Below are 22,776 nucleotides of genomic sequence, written 5' to 3'. Positions count from 1 at the left end.
ATGCACTTTGTAGTACAATCTGCATTTTCTCCTGAAACAGTGTGACTTTTGTGATTTTTGGTGGTGTCGTTTCAAAGATATAGGGGAGGCAAATCCGAATATCGAACATAAAACCAACTTTACCACGCTGCTATTTAATAAGGGGGTGCTGTATTTTCACATGAGCAATGCCATTTTAGAAACTGGGGGGCAGGGGCGTTAATATTTGTGAGGTCTATACCTGTGCATTAACTATACACACACATACATACATACATACGTATTCATACATAGACATACATATTTTTCGCTATATTTTTACAAAGACAGTAAAACTTCATTATTGGACATTTTTAACCACCATGTGCAAGAAGTAAGGCGGTCCATGGGAAGGTAAAGACATCACAATACACAGTGCAGGCAAAATGACAAGAGTTTATTATACATTGTTGTACAGTTAAGCATTAACTGGTTACGTTTGGTGCTGGGGCGTTCACTACCTTGTAGCAAAACGCTATGTACATCTGCACATAATTTAGAGTTCTGTGATGTGCTTTACCACTGTAAATGGCACACATTTTGACATCGCAAGAGTCACTTTTCATACTGTCGTTTTGCTTTTTCACTCCTAAATTACACGTTCCCAAGAATCTTTACATCTCAAGGAATCGTACTGTGCTGTGAAGAGTTGGTAGAACAGATGATGACTTGGGTCAAGCCTGCACGTAACGAGGCAGTATGTAACGGTCGGTCATTTGTGAAAATATCTAGCATGATCCTATAATGCGGTATCTGCCTGGCAGGGCTTAAGTCTACGTGCAGCTTTGTCATCAAAGCTCATCAAACGCTCCACCTTCTGTTAACATGAGAAACATGAGCTTGAGCACTATACGGCGATCACGTAAAGGCATAAACTAATAGGTATAACTCAGAAAAATAACAGTACAGACAACTTTTAAATGACACAAACTATTGAGACCGGTTCGGAGGCAAATGAGGGGCTAACTAGACAGCGGAGTCACGTGACTATGTATATAAGCAATATCTCTGCACGGAAACAGCACAAAGGACAGTTTTAACAGCACAAACGATTGCGATCGGTTTGGTCGAAATCAGATGCAAATGGGAGGGGGGGCAACCTTACAAACATTAATATCTCAGAAACTAAAGCAACACAAAGGACAATTTTAATGGCACAAACCAGCACAAGCGCAGCACACAAGATTGCTATCGGTTTGGTGGAAATCAGACACAAATGGGGGGCCAACTTCACGCTGATGACGTCACCATGTAAACAATCATTTATATCTCAGAAACTAAAACAGCACAAACAAAAATTTTAACGGCACAATCTGGCACATACGATTGAGACCAGTTTGGTTGAAATCTGAAACATATGGGGGGGGGGGGGGCAACTTCACGCAGGTGTATTCAACAACCATAAAAAAACTAGATCCTAATCAATCATGAAAACAATTGGCAGGCCAGTGCAAGCAGGATAGGGCAAAAGGGATCAACCTTTGAAAAAATTATAGCTGTTAAACATTTTTAATAAAGAACAAAAAAAAATTTTAAATGCAGACTTTGGATACAATGTGGGTCCTGGGGACCCAGGATTCACTTGAATGGGGTTTGGCGTGGAGCCTGTATTCAACGACCATAAAAACACCCTGAATCCTAATCAATAATGAAAACAATGGGCCAGCCAGTGCAAAAGGGATGAAACTTTATGAAAAGACATGAACCTTGTCAAATAACACATTTAAAAAAAGAAAAAAGAATTAGAGAACTTTGGATAAAACATTTCCTAAGATAATTGCAGGTAAAACAGGAACACAGAACACAAGTATGAAAGTGGTAAATACAATTGGTAACATAATAGTTGCGGGTAAAACAGGAACACAAATACGGTAAACAATCTGCAACTACACTAACTATTTACATTTATAATTTGCACTTTTTACAAACGGCATCATAATGCTCCTTGCACACCACCGTCTCACATTTGTAGCACGCCATGTTGCTCTTGTGGTCACTGCTGTAATGGCACAAGGTGTACCTCTTCCTCTGATTTTTCTTCTGGGGGAGGCAGGACTAGACTGGGTTGGGACTGGGTGGGCTGGACATCTGAGGGGTGGGCCTCACTGAGCTGGGCGTCCCTAATCGCTCTCACCGTTGCAGCAGCATGGGTGCCTCGGGGAAGAAGCGTTCGCTGCTGAACGGTGGAAGTGATTAGGGCTTCGCCCAGCTCCTGCAGGAATAGCCTGCGTCTCTGTTTTAATCCTGCCTTCTATCTGGGATGGAGCTCCTTCCACACAACGTAGGCATTGTGCGCCTAAATGTCCAGAATATTATAAAACATTGCAAGGGGCTAGCAAGCTATTTTTCTTTTCCAACTGTAATTTGAAATTAGTTGGTCCATTGTGTCAACCCCCCCTTAGTTCTGTTATAATCTATTATTATTTATGGCTTTCTATCTCGCCGTTGCCGTGTTGTGAAATGTGTTCATAAGAAGCACGTTTTTTTTCTATTGGACACGAGTGTGGCGTTTTGAGCAAATGAAAATTTGGATGATTGTAGCCACATGCCCCTAGTTGTTAGCAGGGTAGGTGGCAGCTCTGGATGATTTCGGCGCACAGTGCCTACCATCGTGAGGTGATGCCAGAGGTGCTCCTGTCCCAGACTGAAGGAGGTAAAAAAAAATTATCATATGTGATGATGTGCCCCCTCAGCCCCTCAGACAGGTCCAGCACCACATGTTTAGCCAAACTGACTTCCCGTGCCTCCCCCGGAGGCTTCCCTGTGTACATTTTTACTCTCCAGCAGTAACTGGTCTTGGCGTCACACAGCACCCATAACTTCAAACCGTACCTCCCCGGCATGCGAGGCATGTACTGCCTGAACGAGCAGCGTCCTGCAAGAATGCATCGAGGGAATACTAATTTGTTGTCAAATGAAGCAATCAGGTACAAATTATACATTTTTTAGTAACACGTTACAATGTAATTCCTAAGTAATTTAGTCATACTCTGGTACAAATAATGAACAAGGTAACTGGTTGAAATAAATGATCCATTACGATTCATTGCTAATGAACATGAGATCTATATTTGAATTATAAACATGTAACAATGTATATAATTGTAGAGCAGAAATATCATATATTACTTACCTTTGAATGGTACCAATCGCTCATCTATGGTCAAGTCGTGGCCGAGATTATACATGACAGGCAAGTTTGCCGACCACATATCCCAGACTTCACGAATGGGTGCTAGCTTGCCTGTTGGTCTTCTTGCTCATCGTGATCTTTCATCAAGTCGAAGTGCTGCTGTCAGCTGCCCAAACTGCACTCTGTTCATTGTCGCTGGGAATATCGGTCTCTCAGTCTTCGGGTCCCACAGACTTGCGACAGACTCTCCTCTTAACTTGAAAACCCCTGCCAGAATGCAGACGCCAGGATAGGCATTGAATTCTTCTAGTGTTAGTTCAACCCAGCTGTTGGAGAATTGGTTTCTCCACTCCCGGTTTGTCATGCTGACAATCATCCATTCTACTGGTATTGGCAGAAATGCCTTGAAGGCAGAAAGGATGTCACTTGCCTGCGAGACACAGCCGCGTTGGTCCTGGAGTTGTCTCCAGGACATACTGTGCTGGCAGTCTGCCTCCTCCTCGATCTGGTGCTCTGCCTGCCCAGGTTATGTCGCCCTTTTGAGACACAAACGCCTCTTCCTGGGAGCAGACCTCTTCGGACACTTCATAGGTGGTGTTACTAGGCTCTATGCTGTCCTCCTCCGAGGTACTGCTCTCCATACCCGCAATGTGATCAGCGACTTCTTGAGCAGTGTATCTTTCCATCTTGTAAGCAAGTAACACACTCCTCAGGTTTCACCCCAGTGTAAGCACTCTCTAGTTAGAGCGTTACAAAAGCATGCCATATGATTATGTTTGCTCTAAAGAGATCCAAATTTATAAAAAAAATGTATAAAAAAAAAAAGTCGTTACATTTTAGACATATCACAAAATTTTATATTGGCCGAAAATTAAATATTGTATTCACCGCTAGGTATCATGCTGACTCTGAATGGCTTTCCACGGTCTGTGTCGACATCCAGTGGTCAAAAAAATCCATTACATTACACGTAAGGGATGACTTTTTGCAGTAAAGACATAGATTATATTCGAAAATAATAAAAAAATATTAATAAAACTATTCTAAATGGGTCCCCAGGACCCATATTGTATACGTGGTGCAGTATAATTTTAGTTGAACATAGGGGTAGAATAAAAATACAATACATGTATTTATTAGTGTTATTTTTTTTTACGTTTTAAGGAATAATAAAAAACGTATAGTGGGATGAATGTAAACTAGCGCATACAAGTCCAGCGGGGGTCCCGGCGCAGCCACGGGGTGTTAGGAGTAAGCACACGCATCCCGATACTTTCCGTATTTTAAAAGGAGAAAGCACTTAAACTCATATTTAACCAACATGTTTAAAGAATAAGAATTAGCAGTATTTACCAGTGTTTTATTTTGTTGTTAGGCTAAAGAAACCATTTAGCCAGCAAACTTTTAGGAGGAATTACCTTTAGGTCCGACACCAACGTGGTGGTCATCGAAATGAGCGATTCACCCAGAATGCACTCGATCAGCCTGTAGCGCATGCGCCTAGAGACATATCCTAGCATGCTCTCGCCCGTGTAGCGCGTGCGCGCAGAGACACGACCCCATAAAACAACATATCCCAGCATGCTCTCTCTCCCCCATGTAGCGCGATTGTCATCCACTGTGCCGCAGATATGGGAACCGCGCAGCCAGCAGCCCTTCCTGGCATAAAACACATTAACTCTATCTATTAATTTGTCTTATTTGTAAAGAGTATAAAATAATCCATTTGTAATAAAAAAAAAAGTCCATCTCTAACACTGTAGAATGGTTTTAATAAGGTTACAGACACCTTTATTAAGAGCGACCAGTAACTTCTTTAATGACTCATCGCCATATTGTATACGTGGTGCAGTATAATTTTAGTTTAACATAGGGGTAGAATAAAAATACAATACATGTATTTATTACAGTGTTATTTTTAATTACGTTTTAAGGAATAATAAAAAACGTATAGCGGGATGAATGTAAACTAGCGCATGCAAGTCCATTTGTAATTAAATTTAACTTCCACCCGATGTCGCAACCACCTACGTCATATTTATTAACGTAAGGACAAACCTACTGTAACAACTCTACAAACATCACATTCCAGGTTTGTTTAGCAACACTTAGCTACATTTGGATAATCAAATGGAATAAAGCACTATAATTTAAAAAGATGTATGACACATTAGTTAAAATTTTTAAACGAATGAGATTTAAGGAATAAAATAGTTTAGCAGTAATTGCTATATTGTTATTTTAATAAGTTGGACCGGTTTATTTAATTACATTTCATAGCTGTAGGAACTAGTGAGCGGTATTTAGCAACATGCATTAAAAACATTTTTTAAAACTTTGGCAGAATAAAGCCAATAAATTTTAATAAATTAAGCAATTAAGGGATAAAAAAACAGTTATGTTTGTCAACGTGCTATTGTACGGAAGAGGATTAGGGCCACCATGAAAATATTTGAATTCTGACTGTTGAGGGAATAATTAATAAAATAAAGGGAATGATTCTATAAGGCTGTAACTAATCAAAACGAGAACTGACTGGCGCGCCGGCAAGGCAAGGCTACCTAATCGGAACAGATAGGGGGGGTGACAGAGAATATCAGCGGCCCCTACTTATCTTTTAGCCTTCCAGAAGGACAACTACGAGCTGACTGGATTCACACATGTGGTTGTCACGTACACGGAAGGTACCGAGAAAGTGGGGGGGGGATGCCCAAAGGGCTTTAAAAGGGATACAGCTGATACATATGGCAGAGCCTCCTCCTGTACATGCTGAATGTATGTCAGACGGCCGCTCCCGGATTGCAATCTGTCAGACAATAAACCGGTGATTTGCAACTTCTCCCCGTGTCAGCTGTGAATCTCTTCTCATCCACGGACCCGGTGGAGATGCCGTGCTCCAACAATTTGGGGGCTCGTCCGGGATCCCCAGGAGATTCGCAAGATTCGGCTAAGGGTTGACGCGGCCTACTTGGACACAGAGAACTGTGAGGCGCCGACTAGAAGAGGTGAGCAGAGCCTGTTACATCAAAATCTGCACATTGGATATGTCAAATTGAGCAGTTTGAAGTGTCCAGGGGCCCGTCGGTAAATTAAGACGGAGGAGAGGTTGCACGCACTGTGTTTATACAGTATATTGGGTATGTCTATGTATTGTGTATGCATTGTGTCCAGGTATCGTGCGCAGAGAAATAGAACCTTAAGGAGCGGAGGGTACGGGACCCACGCAGGGAAATAGAATTTTAAGGAGCGGAGGGTACGGGACCCCTGCATTGTCCTTGGTGTGGCAACCCCACTATTTGCTGACGAGCGGTAGAAAAGCTGGGTGGGAGACCTGGGGAATTCAGGACCCCCGAACTCTAGATTGAGAGGAGGGAATAAGGTCCCCCTCTATAACAAAAAAAAAAAAAAGGGTGAATCAAAGCACCAGCTTGGGTGCAGTTGTACTGGTTTGTGTGTGAGCAGGGTTGTGGGTTCTTCCTGTTCAGGGTGCTCGCCGCTCGCTCTATGTTGGTGGAACTTGCCCGTGGCTCTGCTTGCGGTCTTACAGTTTGTCAGAACCGAAGGGGAGTTTCCAGCAATTGGACGCCCAAAAGCGTGCCAGCCCGGCCGCACTCGCTGACTCAGTACGGGCAGGGCCGACAGGTACCTCGGGCGTTCATTACAACTGCCGAGCAGGACCTCGCCTAGGGTGAGTTCTAAGAACACCCCTAGCTTGGACTCTCGGGAGGGTGGGTGATGCCTGAAGGCTATTTTGCCGGCCTTGGTCGAGTCAGAACACTGGTAGTGCGGTCGATAAGCTGCCACCTGGGTTGTCTCAGTTGTGCGTACAGAACACCCCCTTCCAAGTTGACATTGCTGGAGATCGGGGGGGTTTCGGCTGGGAGCGGGCCTGTTTGACTGGGATTGGGCTTGTGTGACGTGCCCTGTTCAGGGGGGACACAACAGTAAGCTGCTCTGAATATAGTCTTATTATTTTAGAAGTTGTTGATTTATGTATTGGTGGTGTTTGTTAGTAGGACATTCGACTAAGATAAGGAGGTGTACTAAGTGTGGGTGGCTGAACCCACATCCGGAGGCAGAAGGGCTGCTAGACGAGGGATTAAAACAGTCAGGACTGATTAAAAATGGACCGCAAGCTTGATTGGGAGCTAGATGACGGGGGATGGGCACCCCCGGAAAATGCAGTGTGGAAGCCACTAGTAAAGCAGATCCAGGTGGTGAAGGAAGCTATAGAAGGGGCAAGTGGTGAAGGAGATAAGGATAAGGAGGTAGCTGACGCCTGGGGGCGTATGTGTGCAGTGGTCCGGGGTGCTGGACAACAGATAGGAGACAGGCGCTCATTGGGAGAGCTATTGTGGAAAACGGAGAGAGAGCATGCTAGGCAGAGGGACGAAGCAGCACGCCAGAGAGCGAGCGCTAATTTGATGCAGAAGTGGGTAAAATAATTACGTACGCAGTTTTGGGCTAAATCGGGGGAAGCCCACGTATATGTTCAACAGATAAGTTGCAAGTAAAGATGTATAAAGCAGAAATAAGTACAAAGTAGAAGAGATCAAGTTAGCAGGGGTCTGGATAGAGCATTTGTGCATTTCCATAAAACGTCATTGACAGTAGTGGAAGTGCGGGTTGGTAAATTTAGAACTTTGATAAATCTTAAAATAATGTAGTTGAATAAAATATTGTGATTAATAGATTTTATGGATTATAGAGACTAAGTTTAGAGATAAAGGGTATTAAAGCACATCTTTGTGAGAAAAATAAGAGTTTATAGACAAGAGGTTTTAGTGTATGTGTGCCCGTAGATAATTGGGTGCAGTGTTAGGGATTTTAGTTAGGAGAGGAAATAAGTAGAAAATAAATAATAATAACAAATAATTTAGAGCCACACATCAAGGTGAAGTAGCTACAGTCAGGGAGAGAATTCAAAAAAAAAAAAAAAGAATAGAGCAAGGGTTGACTGTGAGGAACTCTGTTCATTTTTAGACAGGAAAACAGTTCAAGTGACAGTAGAGTGCAGAAAAGCATTAAAATGCAGGCCCCGGTAAAGGCAGCAGAAACACCAGTACAGCAGTTGGGGAGAGAGCACCCCCTGCTTAAAGCGAGGATAGAAAAGATGTCTAAAAAGTGGGGGAATAGAACAAAGGCCCTGGTAACTAAGTGGCCTAAAGGGGGCACATGGGATGTGGCAGTGTGTGAGGAGATGGAGACTCTGATAAAGTATCATAAGGCTAAGAAGAACACAGAAAGGCGTAAAAAGAAATGGAGTGAGGAACTGGAGATACTGAGGTTATTTAAAGCAAAGGGAGAGGCCTGGAGAAGGGAGCAGAAAGCCATGAGAAAGGCACTAAATGAGAAGAAGGGGGGTGAGAAAGAAGAGATGAGGCAGGAAGAAATATGGCCACTGTCATATCAAAGTCAGTGTCCGTTAGTGGAAGCGCCCCCTCCTTCATACAAGGGTCAGTTTCCAGTAATAGAGGGGAAGGTAGAATTCAGAGGTGAGGTGACACAGAAGGATGAAGGAAGTACAGTGCCTGACAAAAGTCTTGTCGCTTAATCAAGTTGTAGGAACAACAAATAATAACTTGACCTGTAGTTAATCAGTTGGAATCAGAAATGGCTTATAAGAAAAGGCAAAGCCCTCTAGATTATGCTTATTATACCAAAATAAAGTTTTGCATCATTCATTGAGTTTTGTCATGTAATTAGGACAGAAAGGTCAACTTTTGCCTGGACAAAAGTCTTGTCATATGCAAAAATAATGTAGAAATTATACATATACTTCATTTAGAATACACAAACATGCTACAATAACATCAGAACATAAAGTCATGGTGCCTTGGAAAAAAAAATTAATAATGTGTATGACTCCCATGAGCTTGGAGGACCACATCCATACGTCTTGGCAATGACTGAAATAACTTGTTGATGAAGTCATCAGGAATGGCAAAGAAAGCAGTTTTGCAGGACAAAAACTGGGTTCGTCTAGATTCTTTGGTTTCGTCTTCCAAGCCTCCTCCTTCATCTTACCCCAGACATGCTCAATAATGTTCATGTCTGGTGACTGGGCTGGCCAATCCTGGAGCACCTTGATCCTCTTCAGTTTCAGGAACTTCAATGTGGAGGCTGAAGTATGAGAAGGAGCGCCATCCTTCTGCAGAATTTGCCCTCTCTTATGGTTTGGAATGTAATGGGCAGCAAGAATATCTTGATACTTCAGGCTGTTGATGTTGCCATCCACTCTGCAGATCTCTCGAACACCCCCATGGATGTAACCCCAAACCATGATTTTTCCTCCACCAAACTTAACTGTTTTCTGGGTGAATTTTGAGTTCATGCGGGTTCCAACAGGTCTCCTGCAGTATTTGCGGCATTTGGTATGTAGTTCAATGGATGATTCGTCAGAAATATTTTGCCTCTGTCCATCCTTGCCACTTTGCCTCTGTCCATCCTTGCTGCAAGCTGTGGGCCTTGGAAAATTCAACATGCTTTTTTGTTGTGTTCTTGTTAATGCTGGTTTCTGAGCACTAATTTGGCCATGGAGACCACTGCGTGCGAGAATTCGAGAAACTGTTCTTGTAGACACAGCGGTTTCTGGTGACCAGTTCTGATGTAGCTCTGCTGCAGTTGAAAAAGGGTTGGCCCTGGACTTTCGAAGCAACAAACGGTCCTCTCAAAGAGTTGTCTTACGGGGTCTACCTGACCTGGGCTTGTCATGAACATCACCAGTTTCTTCATATCTTTTTTTAATCCTCTCCACTTGACGTTTGGATACATTAACGATGTCTGCCACCTCAGCAGCAGACTTGGTCTGTGGTTGAATCTTTGGCATGTTGTCAGAAGTTAGGTTGCACTTCAAGTGAAGGTCTGGTGTGCTGGGGTTCTTTTTATACACACCTGGGATTATGTTCATTACAATATTTGTCACAGGTGAACCTCTAATTTGTGATTGGTTGAATAATTAAAAGACATGACAAGACTTTTGTCCTTGCAAAAACAGGTGTTATGGACTTTAACAAGCTGTGAACATCAGGACACTTTTTGACTGTTTCATTTTGTACCCAGTTATTAATGTGAAAGCCCTTGGCATTAAATTGATCCATTCAATGTAACAATTGATTGATTAGAAATAAAGTTATATGCCTTTTTAAGTTACTGTGTCCTTATGTGACAAGACTTTTGTCAATGACTGTAGGGAGCAGAACGGAACGGCAAGTTGTTTAGATGGATACAGGGAAGTGAGTGCATTGCTGCGGCAGGCAGTGCAGGAAGGACTGCGAGGGAGTGAGAGAAGAACAGAAGGCCAGGCATGTGGGCCTGACAAACAAGGGAGTGAGATAAAGGTGGGGTACGGAGTAAGTGGTAGTAATGCAGAAGGGCTGGTGCATCTGCTGGACACCCCTAACCCTCCATCTGAAGGATGGAGTCAGTTTCAGGAGAAGGAGAAAGAAACAGAGAGTGAGGAAGGAGTTGAGGAGGATAATGCAGATCATAGAATAGTGAGAAGCAGGAGGGCTGTGAAGCCCCCCACCAGGGACACTCCGATGCTTCCGCTGAGGGTGAACGGAGCACAGACACAGTATGTGCCGTGGGCAGGACAGTATCTGGAGGGCCTGATTCTCAGACTCCCAGTTCTGGCAGAAGGGGCCGGAAAATGGATAAAAGCATTTGAGGAGGAAACTATGGGTCGGCTCCTGGCGATAGGGGACATACAGTAAAGGTGGTTCTGGCTCACGTTTTTGGGGTAGACGGAATGGAGAGACTGCTGCGAAGCAATGGCCTGGCAGCAGCGACAGGGACTCCTGTGAATGATGCATGTCACTTTGATGGTTACCGTGCTAACTGCTGGCATCAGCTGCGACTAATGTTTCCTCCACGGCTGAGTGTGGTTGAAATGAAGGTGGAGCCCATCAAGGAGGGGGAGAGCCCAGCTGCTTATCTGCAAGGTCAAGAAAAGCTTTGGCGCACTGAGACGGAGCAGGACCTGCAGAATCCGGCATTCAGAGAGAGGAGGAGGACTTTGCTAAAGAGCGTGAGAGGGGACTGACAAAGAAATGGAATCAGATGCAGCTGGAGGAGCTGACCGCTAAAAAGAAAAAAGTCCAGGCACCAGTGGTCTCTCCGGACCCAAGCCCCGGGGGCAGCCTGTGGACAGCCGACAGTCTCCTGTCGCTGGGGCCCCCCATGATACTAATTGGCCTCAGGTCCCTAATTGGAACAGAGTGAGTAGATACAATGGATGGGGGTTTCCTCAAAGGGCACCCATTTACCCACAAATTTGATGATCCCAGACTCTGGAGAGACTGGGGAACAGGGTGGTTCAGCTGGTGTGCTGGAGCTGTGATCAGCCAGGACACATCTGTATGTTCCAAAATCTTGTTTAGTGGAAGTTCAGATAGGTTACAAACATGTAAATATGCCCATACTAATATTAGAGCATATCCCAGTGAATTTGTCAGGCAGAGATGCTTTGTGTCAGCTGCAGATGGACATAAAATGTACAGAGGGGGGCGTAGAGGTGCTCAGTGGACAGTACAGCCTTCTGCGACAAAATTTGTTGTTCAATAGGGGACAGCATAGTTCATACGGGATTGAAGATGTTACTGATAAAGTTGGGGAAATTCTAAAACAGTGGGGCCCATTTATACAGGAACAATATAGCAATAGGCTGAATTGGACATAGAACAAACATACTTGTTTGTTGCGATGGAGAGATTTCAGTGTGAGGGAATGCAGGCTGCTACCGAAGGTGAGTTGGTGAGAGTCAGTGGAGTGCAGAGTATGTAGGAGACTTAGGAGGTTTGTGGCTGTGGAGCATGATAGGAGTGCAGTGTGAAGGGAAATAAAGTGTAGAGGAATTTTGGCAGGAGACAAAATGTGGAGGTTAGTTTATGATTTGTGTGCAGCAAAATAGTGGGAGATCAATCAGTGGGAGATCCCAGTCCTCACACCCTGCTAACAGATGTGCCACCCAGTGCAGAGTGGTTCACAGTTGTGGATTTGTAGATGGCATTTTTCAGTGTGTCCCTAACACAACAGTCACAGTTTTTGTTTGCGATCACCTATAGGGGTCAGCAGTTCATCCATGCGAGGATACTGCAAGGATGTGAATACATGCTTAGGGCAGATTTGGATGGATTGAATTTAAGAAGCACAGTGCTACAGTATGTGGGTGATCTGCTCTGTGTTATATGCACAGGCACTGAAGCCGCCGTTGCTGAAGGTCTTAGCAAAAGGGGGGCTTGAGGTGCACAAAGCTAAGCTGCAATACTGATAAGAACAGGCTGCATACTTGGAGTGTGAGTTCAGCCATTGGAGGGGCCCTTATGAGGCCTCTGTGTGGAAACAAAGGGGATGCTAAGGACTCTGATGGTCTGTTTCACAACCGTGATGGATTTTTGGTTGTGCCTTTGTCGTGTGGTTGACACTTTAATAATGCATGCGCATGGTCTTGACCATTGCGCAAGGGGGGAGTGCTATGAAAAGAAAAAAAAAACAAGGTTTATGAGTTGAAGTTGTACATGGGGTGTCTAACTCATATGCAAAGTTATTTTCAAGCAGGAAGAGGGGAAAGCAAGACGGCAAGAGAAGAACAGACACAGGAGGTTTGCAGGCAGGGTATGCAGTGGTGGCCAGACAAGGCCAGGATTATGTAACCTTGAAGGCAGACAGACTGGGGGGAGCCCAGTCAGCCCAGAGAGCCGAGGTGATAGCGGAAATCGAGGCCCTGAAATTAGCAGAAGGGAAAGAAGTTACCATATACTCAGACTCAGCATATGCTGTAGGCGCAGTGCATGTGGAACTCAGCCAATGGCTGAGGGCAGGATTCTTGACCGCGGGAAACAAGCCAATAAAACACGAAGTAGAAATGAGGGAATTGGCAAAGGCCTTGATGCTTCCCAAAAAAGTGGCAGTGGTCAAGTGCAAGGGACATGAAGGGTCAGGAACAATGGTAGCGAAAGGAAATCAGGCCGCAGATGAGGAAGCAAAGAGGGTCGCAGGGTATGTGGTGTCCAAACAGATGATCACGGTAGAGGAGGAAGTTCACCCGAATTACCGACTGACCCTGGAGAAAGCATTGGGATTGAGACATGCGTTCGGAACTGTGTATCATCCGCAGTCCCAGGGAAAAGTGGAGCGAATGAACCAAACAATAAAACAAAAATTGGCAAAAATCTGCGCACAGACCAAAATGAATTGGGTTGATGCTTTACCACTGGCAATGATGTCAGTGAGGTGTTCCATAAACAGGGGGACCGGGTTCACCCCCTTTGAGCTCCAGACAGGCAGGCAGTTCCCAGGACCCCAGAAAGGGTTAACCTGGACCCCCGACGAGGAGGGGGAGCAAAATCCTAGAGCATATTATGATCGTTTGCAAGGTCTCGTTGCAGATTTCTCTAAACAGATCCAGGAGGCAAGACCAGAGAACCAGCCAGCCAAACCACACACGGCGGAGTGGGTCCTCCTGAAAGTCATCAAACGGAAGTGGTCAGAGCCCAGGTGGACGGGCCCCTTCCAGGTCACTGAGAGGACGTCACACGCGGTTTGTCTGAAAGGCAAAGGCGACACGTGGTTTCACTGGAGCCAGTGCGCGGCTGCGGAGGACCCAGGGAGAACCACAGCAGAGATCCAGGAGGCCCTGAGGGAAGGAACCTAGAGCGTCAGTTCGGCTGAGCCAGACGCAACTCAGGTCTCAACAGAAGGGGCAGAATATTTCCCTGACCTGAGCAACCAGAGCAGGGTAGTCCACCCCTGCTCCAACGACCAGAAAGAACAAAAGCACCTCATCCACCGCCAGATAACACTAGGACTAGGATGAAGATCAAGATAAAAAGGGGAATGTTGGGGGAAACAAGTGTGTTATGTGTGATGCTTAAAATGCTTAAAGTGTTAATGATTAGTGGTTTGTGAGCCATGCCAGCCATGGACCCCGAAGGGGGGCCGCGCCTGTGGCGGGCTGGGAGTGGAATTTCCCTGAAGCTCAGGGTTTTTGCCCTCCTTCCTAGGCTGGATGGACAGATTGTGTGTGGAACTCTTTGGAGTCCTAAAGGGGGGAGTGTGCGCTTTGTTTGGGGAAGTATGCTGTACTTACATTCCCAATAACACAGCACCTGACGGCTCAGTGACCAGGGCAGTCGAGAGTCTCCGGACCCTCTCCAAAACGATGCATGCACACTCCGGGATCAATAACATCTGGGATGCTTGGCTGAGGCTGTGACTGTGAGCTGTGGCTGTAGGGTGGTCGGTGCCTGTCGTGGTGGTAACCCCCGTACCCGATGGTGGACACCAGAGGTGAGGGGGGCCATGAAGCTGAAGAAGGAGGCTTACTGGGAATTATTAGCCCGGGGGTCTCCGGAGGCAGCTGACGGGTACTGGCGGGCCAGGCGGAACGCGGCTCGGGCGGTCGCAGAAGCAAAAACCCGGGCGTGGGAGGAGTTCGGTGAGGCAATGGAAAGTGACTTTCGGTTGGCCTCAAAAAGGTTCTGGCAAACCATTTGGAGTGGGAAGCAGCTCCTGGTTCCTACTATTTATAGGGGGGTGGGGGGCTGTTGACCTCACCTGGGGACATCATCCTGAGGTGGCAGGAATACTTTGAGGACCTCCTCAACCCTGCCTCAGATACATCTACGCATACTGCCTTTGAGACATCTGAGGGCACAGAGCCCGAGGGTGCTGGGGGGGGCTTGCCCATCACTGAGGCTGAGGTGGCCGGGGTGGTGAAACAACTCCGTGGTGGCCGGGCCCCAGGGGTGGACGAGATCCGCCCGGAGTACCTGAAGGCTCTAGATGTTGTGGGGCTGTTGTGGCTGACACGCCTTCTCAACAGTGCGTGGAGGTCAGGGACAGTGCCGCTGGATTGGCAGACCGGGGTGGTGGTCCCCTTATTTAAGAAAGGGGACCGGAGGGTGTGTTCCAACTACAGGGGATCACACTTCTCAGCCTCCCTGGGAAAGTCTATTCCGGGGTACTGGAGAGGAGGGTGAGATCGATAGTCGAATCTCGGATTCAGGAGGAACAATGCGGTTTTCGTCCTGGTCGTGGAACACTGGACCAGCTTTATACCCTTGCAAGGGTACTGGAGGGGGCCTGGGAGTTAGATGTGTTTTGTGGATTTGGAAAAGTGGTGCTCTGTGGGGGGTGCTTCGAGGTGCTCTGTGGGGGGTGCTTCGAGAGTATGGGGTCCGGGGTCCACTGTTGTGGGCGATCCGGTCCCTGTACGAACGGAGCAGAAGCTTGGTCCGCATTGCCGGCAATAAGTCGGACGTGTTCCAGGTGCGTGTTGGGCTCCGCCAGGGCTGCCCTTTGTCATCGGTCCTGTTTATCATATTTATGGACAGGATTTCTAGGCGCAGCCAAGGCGTCGAGGGTGTCCAGTTTGGTGACCTCAGGATTGCCTCGCTGCTTTTTGCAGACGATGTCGTCCTGTTGGCTTCATCTGCTGGGGATCTCCAGCAGGCACTGTGGCGGTTCGCAGCCGAGTGCGAAGCGGCAGGGATGAGGATTAGCACCTCCAAGTCCGAGACCATGGTTCTCAGCCAGAAACGGGTGGTTTGCCCTCTTTGGGTTGGGGAAGACGTATTGCCTCAAGTGGAGGAGTTTAAGTATCTCGGGGTCTTGTTCACGAGTGAGGGTAGGTGAGATCGGGAGCTGGATAGACGGATCGGAGCGGCGTCTGCAGTTCTGCAGGCGCTTAACCGGTCCGTCGTAGCTAAGAAAGAACTGAGCCAAAAAGCCAAGCTCTTGATCTATTAGTCCATCTTTGTCCCTACCCTCACCTATGGTCATGAGCTATGGGTAATGACCGAAAGAACGAGATCGCGAATACAAGCGGCCGAAATGAGGTTTCTCCGCAGGGTGTCTGGGCTCTCCCTTAGGGATAGGGTGAGAAGTTCGGATATCCGGGAGGGCCTCAGAGTAGAACCGCTGCTTCTTCACGTCGAAAGGAGCCAGTTGAGGTGGTTTGGACATCTGGTGCGGATGCCTCCTGGGCGTCTACCCGGAGAGGTTTTCCGTGCATGTCCTACAGGGTGGAGGCCCCGGGGCAGGCCCAGGACTCGCTGGAGGAATTATATCTCTCAGCTGGCCTGGGAACGCCTCGGTGTCCCCCCCGAGGAGCTGGTGGGGTTAGCTGGGGAGAGGGAGGTCTGGGTGCGTCTACTGAAGCTGCTACCCCCGTGACCCGAACCCCGGACAAGCGGCAGATGATGGATGGATGGATGGAATGATTCTATAAGGCTGTAACTAATCAAAACGAGAACTGACTGGCGCGCCGGCAAGGCAAGGCTACCTAATCAGACCAGATAGGGGGGGCGACAGAGAATATCAGCGGCCCCTACTTTTCTTTTAGCCTTCCAGAAGGACAACTACGAGCCGGCTGGAGTCACACATGTGGTTGTCACGTAGACGGAAGGTACCGAGAAAGGGGGGGGGGATGCCCAAAGGGCTTTAAAAGGGATACAGCTGATACATATGGCAGAGCCTCCTCCTGTACATGCTGAATGTATGTCAGACGGCCGATCCCGGATTGCAATCTGTCAGACAATAAACCAGTGATTTGCAACTTCTCCCCGTGTCAGCTGTGAATCTCTTCTCATCCACGGACCCGGTGGAGACGGCGTGCTCCAACAAGGTGTAACGATACGCGTATTCGTATTGAACCGTTTGGTACGAGGCTTTCGGTTCAGTACGCATTACAAACCGAACGATTCAGAAAAATACTTTTATCCCTCTGGAGTCGACGGCAAGGTCAGCGATGCCGAGTATCTTTCTTGTCTATTTCAGTTCATAACTCGCTGAAATATTATTATAGAAACATGAAAAAAACGCTGACTAAATCCGTAATCGGTCTTCTTTTCAAAACGTCCATTATCAGAAGTATTAAAGTTTTTCAAATTTGGCTAAATCGGCAAGAAAGTAAACCATGTCACCTTACTTTGATTTACCTGCATCGGGGGCGTATAGTACCACTCTCACCCGAAGATCGCTATTCACATTCTAAATAGCCGCATTAGCGCGTATTCAATTCGCATTCGCATGGTAATTTTATTAACAGCGCAACGGTGAAACGCGATCCAGAAACATTCCAGTCAGAGCCATAAAAGGGGGGTAGGGTGGTGGCCAGGTGACAATGGCTCATTCATACACATGAAAGTTGCTACATATTCAATGAAAGGAGCCAGAAATAGTGACATCAGTTCGGTTTTTCTTATTTATAAATCCAACTGAATGTTGCAACTATACCATTTAGTCATCTTCATGTAGCCAAGACTTTGTTGATCAGATATCTTGGATCAAAACAAACTGCCTGCATTGCTTACTATGTACTTTTATTATGTGTCTGCAATTATTCCAAGCTGCATTTTGCAATGTCTATACTTTCATGTCAAATTACAAACTTAACATAAATCTGACATATTTACAAAGTACACTAAGATTAAGATGAGTTTAATGCCAAAACAAATATATAAGAAATAATTTATTTGCCATGAATTATGTTTATGATATTGAATGAAATGTGTGATTGTCGTGGTCGGCACGACGGGGAATATTTTGGGGTGATTAGTGGGTTGATTAATTGTTTTGGGAAATTGGTATTTCTGTTTTTTATTTCTTTGATTATGTGGTTTTTGGTTTTAGTATGGTGTATTTTCCCCAGGCAGCGCTATGGACAGTTATGGGGACCTTGTGCTACCCATTGGGCGGCAGTCAATCGGCTGGGATAGGCTGATTGGGGGTGGAAGGTGGAACTTTGTTGTTTAAAGATGGCTGCCCCCAGTATGGTAGAGGCCGGCGGGGGGTAAGGTGACCGGGTAGCGTTGGCTACTAGGACGGACTCGCGGCGACTGAGAGGCGAGGGCTGGGGAGGACGCCGGCGCTTCGGCGAGCAGACCATGGACTGAGTGACGGAGCGCGGTGGTGTCAGCAGCAGGAGTAGCGGCGGCGCCGGGAGCCGCCGCTGTGTTCTGCTTGTTGCCTCCAGGTGTAGGTCCCCGTTGGGAGAGAGCCGGGATATTTGGAGGGGAAGCAGACAGACAGCTGCGGCGCTCTCAGGCTGACTCCAGTCCAGCGGAGGCAACACGGAGGCGAGCGGGCGGTGCAGTCAAGCTGATTACAACGGTGGGGCGTTCGTCATAAAGTAGAGGTTGCCAGCGCTGGAAAGGTGCCGAGGGAATGCGCGGAGAGCAAGAGCCAGCGAATTTGCGGCGGAGCGCTGGATTGTCGGAGGCGGCCGCTTGGATTCTCCGGAACGAGGAGCAAGCACCCAGAGAGTGCATATCGGTCTGGGTGTGGTGGCGCTGCCTGGGAGGGACTTTCGCCAGATAAGCCGGAATTATTATTTTTTTGTTTGTTTTTGTGGTTATTTTTGTGGCCCACACGGGGCAGTTCGTTTTTGTTTCTTCTTTTGTTTGTAAAATGTTGTGTATGTGTTTATTCAATAGGTTTATTTGGGGGGAAGTATTGTTTCCTGTCCTTGGGTGAGCTTGTCCTCCTTTAGTGCCCATTCAAGGGATAGCGTGCAGTGTTGTGGGGTGGGGTGTTGTGTGAATCACTTTGTTTTTTTTGGTATGAGTGGAATGCTTATCTTGCAGTGGGGGAGTGATTAACACAGGGGGTCTTACCTGTTAGTTGGGGGGGAAGTGGATCAATCTGGGGAAGGAAGGTGTACTTACCTTGGGCGCCCAAATAAACCTGTGGGAAACTAACAGCATTCTTGGTGTCCTGCCTTGTCGGGGTCGTTGCTCCAGGAGATCCGAAGGGGTATTCCTCAGTACAAAAATAACAGTACATGGCGGGTGGGGCCTTTTACCCTGGGTTACCACACCGTAAGTTTTGGTGTAGTCGGCAGGATCTCCTCGGGCAGGCCATGGACGGGACAGTACAGTCCATTGGGGTGGGCATCCGGGCTCAAGCGTTGTCTGTGGAGCAACAGGTAGACTTTGTGTTGAGTGCCTTGGAGGGGGAGGCAAGGCAGGAGGTGGAATTGCTCAAAAGTGAGGAAAGGGACACTGCGGTTAAGGTTCTTACCTTTCTTGAGGGATTGTATGGGGAGGATACCGGGTTGGCCAAGCTGAGGGCTGATTTTTTTACCTGTCAACAACAGTCTGGGGAGGGGGTTGGTTCATTTGTTCTCCGCCTTCGCGAATGTCATTCCAGGTGGCGAAGGAAGGAACCTGCCCGGGAAGAGGATGACGATGCCACCCTCAGGAGTCAGTTGGTGGCAGGCCTTCTAGCTGGTCCAGCTAAGAAGGAGCTGCAGCGGCTTATTCGACGGGCCAGTCGGCTGACGTTTGCGGAGGCATGTCGCGAGGCGAAAGAGGTTGAGAAGGAAGATCTGGCGGGAGGGACATTGGAGGGAGGGGAAGTACGACGAACCTTCCTGCCCTCCACTGCCGCCGCTCCAGGGCCCACCACAAGCTCCCCCTCGGACGTGGAGGCGCTGCGGGTCTCATTGAAGGAGGAACTTCAGCGCGAAGTACGGGAGCAGATGCGAGGATTGAGGGAGGTGTTAGTGACAGAGTTGAGGCAGGCTCGGGAATATGCTATGCCCTCAGTTGGGGCTGCTGCGTCCAATCCCCCGTCTCGCCGACGGGGTCGTACTTCCCTGGGCTTAGGAGGGCCCCGGTGGGATGATCATGGACGGCCAATCTGCCTACGCTGCGGGGAAGTGGGGCACATTGCGAGGAACTACCCCAGGGAAACGGACGCCGCAAGTAGCCGAGGGGTGCGGCCTGAAGCGAACCGGGCTATGGCGACAGCCGGGTTGTGGGAGGCGCTGGTGGGAGATAGCCCGGTGCTCGAGGTGTTGGCTGCGGGAAGGCCGGTCCCATGTATTCTGGAAACAGGTTCGCAGGTCACTCTGTTTAGCCATAGCCTCTTCACCCGGTGTGTGAGGGGTGCTGAGGTTAAGGGGGCTGCGGAGGTTCCATGGCTGGTCCTCAAAGCGGTGAATGGACTGTCCCTCCCGTATGTGGGCTATGTGGTGCTGGACTTCACGGTTGCTGGGGTGGAGATTCCCCAGCGAGGAGTGGTGATCGTGGAGGACCAGCACCTCCCGGCCCCGTAGGGGATTTTGGGTATGAATGTGATCAGGCATTGCTGGGAGGTGCTGCAGAACCAAGGGGGGTCTCGCGTGTCTGTGTTTCGATCTGCCCTCCCGCAGAGTGACCGGCGAGCGTGGGACCAGGCCTTTTCCATTTTTCGGCGTCTTGAGGTGGTGGAGGAAGGACCGACACGGGAGCAAGCGGCCCGGCTGCGGACGGAGGGACCACGGGTGTTGCGCCCCGCAACGGAAGAACTGGTGTGGGCAGATGTGCCCCGAGGTCAGTTGCGAGACGGGGACCAAGTCCTGGTGGAGGATTATCGTGGGGGCCAGCAAGAGTGGTGTGTGGCCCGGGCTGTGGCACGTATTCGGGATGGGAAGGTGCCACTCCGAGTGTGTAATCTCCACCTGTACTCTGTGGAGCTGCCCCCCCAACGACCACTGGCCCGGGTAGAGAAGATCTGGCCGGGGTGTGTGCAGGCCCAGAAGGAACTGGTGCTGCGACCTCCTAAGGGGGGCGTGAATTCAGTGGAAGTGCGGCCAGTGGCTGGAGCTCTTCCCAAACAGCTACATGAGTTGGTGGCTAAGGGAGAAGGACTGACCGCAGAGGAAGAGGAGCGGCTGAGTGGACTGCTCAGTAAGTGGCAGGGGGTGTTTTCCCGCAATGAAGATGATCATGGCCGCACAGATGCGGTGTACCATAGTATCCCCACTGGAACAGCGACTCCGTCAAGGGAGCATTATCGGCCTGTCCCCCCGAGCCTGTATCCGGAACTGAGGGAACTCCTCAAGTCTATGCTGGAGGGAGGGGTGATTACTGAGTCCATGGGCTGCCCCCGTTGTGCTAGTCAGGAAGAAAGACGGCTCATGGCGGTTTTGTGTGGACTATCGGAAGCTAAATGCGGTGACCCACAAAGATGCCTACCCGCTCCCGAGGATCGAGGAGTCATTGACGGGGCTAAAGGGGGCAGCCTGGTACTCGACCTTGGACTTAGCCAGTGGTTATTGGCAGGTGGAGGTCCACCCGAATGATCGTGAGAAGACTGCCTTTGCCATGCCCATGGGCCTCTACCAGTTCGAACGAATGCCTTTTGGGCTGAGCAACGCCCCTGCCACTTTTCAGAGACTAATGCAGCGTTGTTTAGGCGAGCAGGTGTATGATTATTTACTGATCTACCAGGATGACGTTATTGTGTATTCTTCTGATTTCCAGAACCATCTGTGCCACCTGGAGAAGGTGTTTGCAAGATTGGAGGCCCATGGGTTGAAGTTGCAGCCGGAGAAGTGCCGGCTGTTCCAGCGGGCAGTCCGCTACCTGGGCCATGTGGTCAGTCGGGATGGGGTAACCATGGACCCTGAGAAGACAGATGCAGTGAGGGAATGGCCACGCCCAATGACATTACATGGGCATTACATGTACATTACATGTAATGCCGCAATGGCCACGCCACGCGGCATTACATGGGCTGCTGAAGGGTGTGGGCGCGGCATCCAGGCAGAAGGTGCAGTGGACAGATGAATGCGAGGAGGCATTCCAGGCCCTGAAGAGAGCCCTGTTGGAAGCCCCAGTGCTGGCTTATGCGGATTACACCCTGCCATTCCGCCTCTACACGGATGCTAGCTTCCAGGGACTTGGGGCCGTCCTGACCCAGGTGCAGGGGGGAAGAGAGCATGTGATCGCTTATGCCAGCAGGAGCTTGCATGCAGCTGAATGGAATGATCAGAACTATAGTGCATTCAAGCTGGCGGTGGTGGAGAAGTTTAAAGATTACTTATGGGGGGCCAAGTTTCAGGTGTTTACAGACCATCGCCCTCTCCTGCACCTGAGGACCGCCAAGCTGGGGGCAGTGGAACAACGGTGGGCTGGCCAGCTGGCCTCATTTGACTATGAGTTGCATCACAAACCAGGACGAGAGCATCAGAATGCGGATGCACTGTCACGGCGTCCTGGGATGACTATGGTGGCCCAGATTGAGACCGTGGATGACTGGGCAGAGTGGCAGGGTCGAGATCCAGCTGTGTCCCAGGTACGTGACTGGGTGCGATTGGGGGTGCGGCCAACTGCGGAGGATAAGGGTACTTTAGTAGGGGTAAGTCGGAGTTTGCTGGAAGCTTGGGACCAATTGAAGGTGGATCGGGGAGTGCTGATGTATCAACTATCAGGGGAAAAGAAAGGCTGGATGGTGGTGGTTCCTGAGGGTGAGTGGCGGCAAGTGTGGCAGGAGTACCATCGGGCGTTGGGGCATGCCCGGGGGCGAAGAATGGTCCTGGCTATTAGGGAAAGGTTCCATTGGCCGGGCCTGCGGAGGGACGTGGAGAAGTGGCAGCAGGACTGTGAGGAGTGCCTGGTTGGAAGCCGGGGGAAGGGTGGGTCACCACCCTTCGGTGGCCTACAGACTAGTTACCCCTGGGAGGTTCTGGCGGTGGATTATCTGTCATTGGGCCGCCCGGGGGATCCATATCCATATGTGCTAGTGGCCATCGATGTGTTCTCAAGGTTTGCCTTTGCAGTGCCTACACGAGATCAGATGGCGGCAACGGCAGTTCGGGTGATCTGGGAGGAAGTGATTCAACACTATGGATGCCC

General features: G+C 48.7%; 2 long non-coding RNA genes across 3 annotated transcripts in view; one reads left to right on the top strand and one right to left on the bottom strand.

The window, feature by feature from the left end:
• Positions 1-22,776, top strand: part of LOC140582923 (uncharacterized) — a 93,810-nt gene that overhangs the window by 17,385 nt on the left and 53,649 nt on the right. The gene's annotated exons all lie outside the window — the stretch shown is intronic.
• On the bottom strand, positions 430-4,610 carry LOC140582925 (uncharacterized). 2 transcript variants are annotated; one of them, XR_011985736.1, is made up of 3 exons: positions 4,570-4,610; positions 3,152-3,837; positions 430-2,893 (listed from the first exon to the last, which is right to left on the bottom strand). It is a non-coding gene; the product is annotated as an uncharacterized lncRNA (long non-coding RNA). The 2 variants fall into 2 exon arrangements; XR_011985735.1 differs by lacking the exon at positions 4,570-4,610 and having other exon boundaries at positions 3,152-3,418; positions 3,582-4,099.

This window comes from Paramormyrops kingsleyae, chromosome 25 (genome assembly GCF_048594095.1).
Source record: "Paramormyrops kingsleyae isolate MSU_618 chromosome 25, PKINGS_0.4, whole genome shotgun sequence".
Classification (NCBI taxonomy): Eukaryota; Metazoa; Chordata; class Actinopteri; order Osteoglossiformes; family Mormyridae; genus Paramormyrops; species Paramormyrops kingsleyae.
This window is presented reverse-complemented; position numbering and strand designations above follow the sequence as displayed.